Source organism: Marmota marmota, unplaced genomic scaffold, assembly GCF_001458135.2.
Source record: "Marmota marmota marmota unplaced genomic scaffold, marMar, whole genome shotgun sequence".
Taxonomy (NCBI): domain Eukaryota; kingdom Metazoa; phylum Chordata; class Mammalia; order Rodentia; family Sciuridae; genus Marmota; species Marmota marmota.
In genome coordinates, this window is record NW_025999968.1 from 61,858,298 (window position 1) to 61,864,297 (window position 6,000).

The 6,000-nt window shown below is 43.9% G+C and overlaps 1 protein-coding gene across 3 annotated transcripts in view; it reads right to left on the reverse strand.

The window, feature by feature from the left end:
* The window catches only part of LOC107136525 (heat shock transcription factor 2 binding protein), a 67,448-nt gene that overhangs the window by 23,032 nt on the left and 38,416 nt on the right, over positions 1 to 6,000 (reverse strand). The gene's annotated exons all lie outside the window — the stretch shown is intronic.

Consider the following 6,000-nt stretch of genomic DNA (forward strand, 5'->3'; position numbering starts at 1 on the left):
GCAATTTCAATCAAAAACCAGGACAGGGCTGGGGATGTGGCTCAAGCGGTATCGCGCTCGTCTGGCATGCGTGTGGCCAGGTTCGATCCTCAGCACCACATACAAACAAAGATGTTGTGTCCGCCAAAAACTACAAAAAATAAATATTAAAATTCTCCTTCTCTCTCACTCTCACTCTTTTAAAAAAAAAAATTATTAAAAAAAAAAAAAAAAAAAAACAAACCAGGACAGCCTCTCTTGTGGAATATGACAGGCAGACTTTTAAATGTCTATGGAAAAGAGACAGGAACATGAAGGCCACACTGAAGAAAGCCAAGGTCTGTCTAGACACCTCAACTTGCCCAATGACACTCTGCTCTGCAGAACGACAGGGGCCAGAGGAATGAAAGGGCAGCCAGAAGCACTCCATTCTGTGTGGGCAGCTGCTGGAGAACCAAGGGTGCTCATGAGAGCAGTGGGAGAGAATGGGTCCTCGACGGCAGCACTGGGTGAGGGTGCCACGTGGGAAGCCCGTCCTACTACAGCCCTCAGGCAAACCAGGCAGACTACTCCTAAACCAACTGAGGAGGCTTCTAGGAAGGACACAGTAAATACCCTTGTGACCGGGGGTGGGCAGATACTTCTTCAACAGGAAACACAAAGTATTACATTCAAAGATACCATTAAGAGAGACACAACAAGCCTTGGAGTGGGAAAATGTACTTACAACTTAAAAAAAGAAAGATCCTGTATCCGGAATGTAAAATTCACACAATCTAGCAAAACAGACAAGAGGCTGGAACATGATTTGGCAAAAGAGGGTATCCATATAGCCAGTAAGCCAATATCAGAACCTATCAAAGAAATGGAAATTAAAATCACAGTAGAATAACGCTATATCAGATCAGCCAGCTAAGGTGAAGCAAGCTGACATACCAGGTGTTCTGTGAAACGAAAAGCAACTGTTGGTCCTCTGCTATTGGTAAAAGTTTACACTTGGCAAACAGCCCAACACAGACTGCTACAGTGAGAGACAGGCACTCACAAAGACCCAGAAGGTGGCCTCCTAAAGGCATGTCCAACAGGCAAGAATGCATGTTTACAGGAGCCTGTGGAGCAGCACTATTTGCAAAAGCCAAAAACTAGAAATAATCCAAACATACACTTGCAGTAAATGTAAGTGGACTGTGGTTGTTTCACACCATGGAACCGGTACACCAGTGGCTCTCCTGGGGAGTGGGACATTTTGAACATATGGAAACATGTTGAGTGGGATGAGGACAGAGATGCAGCTAAACAACCTACAGAGTACAGGATAGTCCTACTACAAAGAACTTATCAGGCCCCAAATGACAACATGCTGGGAAACCCCATAATAAGGCAACAAACACGAAACACAGCAACACGCAACAGCACAATGAGCTTCCCAGACATGCCGGATCAAACAGCCTGCGCAATTCCAGTTACATAATGCTCAAAACGGACACAGTGGGAAGCCATGAGGGAAAAGCACAGGTTTCCTGTGTGCAGCAACTTCATTTCTCAAGCTGGCTGATAACCAATGTTTCTTTGTGATCATTTTCTGAGCTTCACTTTTATGTTTTTGTGCTTTTCACTAATTATATTGTCCTCATTAAAAAAAAAAAAAAAAAAAAAAAAAGACATCTAAGAACAGAGGATGAACCAAGGAGGAGAGAAAGGGGAAAATAATAATAATAAGGCTTGCCAAAGCTCTTCAAGAGAAGCCCGCCCCACACTTCCTGTCAACCTGACTCCTGCTGGTCATCCAGGGTCCCTGCTACCCCTCCTCCCACAACTCGCCCTGGGTGGCTCAGTACTGCTGGCTGGGTCAGGGAGTTAATGCTTGGAGGTGCACAGAGCAGGGGCAGCCCAGAGGAAGCCCCAAGAACTGCAGTGATCACTGCATTCTCTCCGCACACACTCTTTCCTTTCTGAAACCAGTTACCTTCAGTCTGGCCTTCCCTGAAAATCTTTTAGGTTCTCAGCACAGTCTCCCTTTCCTTTGAAAAGTGCCCTGAATCCAGCCACACAAATCATCTCCACTGCTACCACCCTGGCTCAGGATGCCCTGGCCCTCTCAGGTAAAATATGCAATGCCCCTACCCCCACCCCCACCCCCACTCCCATCCCATCACCGTTCCCACTGGCCTCCCCACAGCAGCCAGAATGTGCTCTAATCATGGAATACCATCCACGTATTCATAGGTGGTCTGGCTCCAGCAGTCCCTCTGGCACCTCTTCAGTTGAGAGTCAAAGCCTCAGTGCCCTCCCTTAGACCATGCTATGAGCTCAGTAAACACTGTCCTCAATAGGGCTGTCCTCTTTCATGTTCTGATTGTTGAGGGCCCTCCACAACCACCCACCAGTGGGGCAGGTAAAGCAGCGATATGCAGAGAGGATGTGGAGTTCCATCAACATGTTCTGTGGGAGGCAAGAGGAACATTCCAGCTCTCTCACCCAGTTAGGACTCCCAATACATTAGTGTGGGGCTATCAACAAACACTCCGTCAGCAGTACAGCAGGAATCCTTGGTACCATTTCGCCATGGAACACAGGAGAAGGGATGATCAGACTTGAGGACAGAAAAACTGGCAAGGTTCCCTGGTGAGTAGTTTTAAGTTGGATTTTGAAGGTGTGGAAACATAATGTATCTAACCATTTAGATGATCAGGAAATGGACTAGTATAGCTTAACATAGTAGGCTATTTTATATCTCTAGGTTTGTTTTTTTTTAATTCCAAAAATCCAAAAAAGACACCATCTCTCCCACCTTCACAGAAGAACTAAAAGCTGCTCACAATAGAAGGCAGCCTCTTTGCTTCTTCCATGAGCTCATCTGGTTCTGGCTTCTACTCTACCAACTGATTCCTTATTTCTTTCTTCTGAAATCACTTCTCAACTTTTCAACACAGTACTGTTGACAGCAGATCACACAGAGGGAAGTAGAAAAGGTGCTACTTAGGCCAGGGGGTTTTAAAACATATTGGCATGGCAGATGGGTCACTCTGATGAATGTGCAGAGTCTGAGTCACAAACAGAGTAGTCCCACTGCAACACATGACAGAACACATGCAAGTCAGCAGATGCCAGGAACAGCAGAAGTGGCACAGGCAAACAGAATCCCCAGAATGGTAAGGCATCTATGAAAATGGAGGTAGCAACTAAGTTTCACATTTCAAGTTAAATGCAGGTTTAACTTAGAAATTCAGCATGGCACAGGAGAAAAGTCACAAGCTCAGTCAGAGGTGTGAGGCTAGGGACACCAAATGCGGTACTTCCTGACTGGCCTTGGCCAATAAGGCAGCATTCCCGTTCTCTGAGCTTGCTTCCTAGTCAGTAAAATGGGAGGGACATCAGGCGAAGAGTTCCCACAACACATTAGGTCACTCAGGCACAAGAAGTGCTGCATCAGCAGGGACTCAATGGGGAGCCATTGCTAGAGCTCTTCTTGGAAACTCTTTTCTTGGAGTACTGAGGATTGAACCCAGAGTCTAATTCATGCTAGGTAAGCATTCTACCACTGAGCTACATCAGCGGGCCTCCTTCATACTTTTGCAAGCTCTTAAGAAGCAGTTCTTGGGGCTGGGGAATATAGCTCAGTTGGTACAGTGGTTGCCTCACATGCACAAGGCCCTGGGTTCAACCCCCAGCACCAAAAAAAAAAAAAAAGCAATTCTTTAAAGTACAATCAAGAATCAATGAATGGGATAGAATAAAAATGAAAGGTTCTTCACAGCAAAGAAAACAATCAATAACATGGAGAGCTTACAGAATGGGAGAGAATCTTTACCACACACACCAAAGAGCATTAATCTCCAGGACATATAAAGAACTCAAAAAACACCAAAACACAAATAATCCATTAATAAATGGGCAAAGGAACTGAACAGACACTTCACAGAAGAAGAAATACAATCTATCAACAAACACCCCAAAAAATGTTTACCATCTCTAGTAATCAGAGAAATGTAAACCAAAACTACACTGAAATTCTATCTCACTCAGAATGTATTAAGAATACAAGCAACAAAAAATATTGGCAAGGATGTGGGGGAAAGGGTACACTTATACATTGCAGGTGGGACTACAAATCGGTGCAACCACTCTGGAAAGCAGTCTGGAGATTCACCAGAATATCTGGAATGGAACCACCAGTTGACCCAGTTATCCCACTCCTCAGTTTATACTCAAAGGACTTAAAACAGCATACTAAAGTGACGTAGCCACATCAATATTTATAGCAGCTCAATTTACAATAGCTAAACTATGGAATCAACCTAGATGCCCTTCAACAGATGTATGGATAAAGAAATTGTGGTGTACATACACGATGTATTATTACTCAGCCTTAAATAAGAATTAAATTATGGCATTTGCCAGTAAATGGATGGAATTAGAGAATACCATGCTAAGCAAAATAAGCCAATCCCAAAGAACCAAAGGCCTAATGTTTTCTCTGATATGCAGATGCTAATTCACAATGGGAGGGCAGGAAAGAATAGAGGTACTCTGGATTAGACAGAGGGGAGTGAAGGAAGGGGAGGGTGTATCGGGGGTAGAAATGATAGTAGAATGAATCGGACATTATTACCCTATGTGCCTATATGATTACACATCCTGTGTAACTCTACATCATTTACAACCAGAAGAATGAAAAGCTATACCCCATTTATGTATGATGCGTCCAAAAACAAGCAGTTCTTTTTTAAAAAATATTTATTTCTTTAGTTTTAGGTGGATACAGTATCTTTATTTCACACTTATGTGATGCTGAGAATAGAACCCAGTGCCTCACGCACGCTAGGCGAGCGCACTCCCACTTGAGCCACATCCCCAGCCCACAAACAGTTCTTTAAAGCAAAAAAAAAAAAAAAGTGCATTTTGAGGTTTACAACACATATGTGACAATAACAGTGAAAAGATGGAAGACCATACAATGGCCAACAGCAAGAGGTGCGTCTTCACAGAAAGCAGCTAAATGTACTCTCCAGCCTACACCACTATGAGGAAAGGGGACAAAGCTAATCAGGAGAAATCACAAAATAATACTTAAGTTAATGCGGGAAAAAGCTGGAATTAAGGGGGGAAGGGAAACAAAGAACAGAGAGGACAGCAAGAAAGCAAGTAGCAAGATAAAGTTAAACCCAACTGTGTTGCCAATCACATTACATATTACTTATCTAAATACTCTAATTAAAAAGATGAGGTTCATCGGGCCGCGGTGGTGCTTGCCTGTAATAGCAGTGGCTCAGGAAGCTGAGGCAGGAGGATCATGAGTTCAAAGACAGCCTCAGCAAAAGCAAGACACTAAATAATTCAGTGAAACCCTGTCTCTAAATAAAATACAAAAAAATAGGGCTGGGGATGTGTCTCAGTAGTCGAGTGCCCTTGAGTCACACATATGTTATAAACCTCAAAAAAAAAAAAAAAAAACTGAGGTTTGGGTGTGGTGGTGCACACCTGTGATCCCAGCAGTTCAAGGCTGAAGCAGGAGGATTAAAATTCAAGGCCAGCCTCAGCTTGTTAGCCGGCCCTACGCAACTTAGAGAGACCCTGCCTCAAAATAAAAAATAAAAAGGTCTGGGGATGTGACTCGGTGGTTAAGTGTCCCTGGATTCAAACTCTGGTACCAAATAAATAAATAAAATAAAAAATAAAAACCTGAGGTTGTAATGCCATGTGCAGCACTCTGCTTGTCATCCTTTAAATTATTTTCACATTCCATTTTGGCCTACAAAATGGTACAGGAATGTGCCCTTTTCTGTATCATCTCCATTCAACCGGCGAATGTCAAAAGCCCACAAGTAGTGTCTTGCATTCCTGCTCCACAGGACCTCAGAGTGCTCCTCTGTGGATGCTCCCACTCTGCTGGCTTTGGCTCCCACTGTGCTTCCATAGCTATCTTTTAGAAGATGCTCTCTGACCATGATGTGCATCCTGTCCCTCTTTCTAACCACACTCCTCCAGAAGCATGTCCTTAGAACTGCCCAAAGGTGGGCG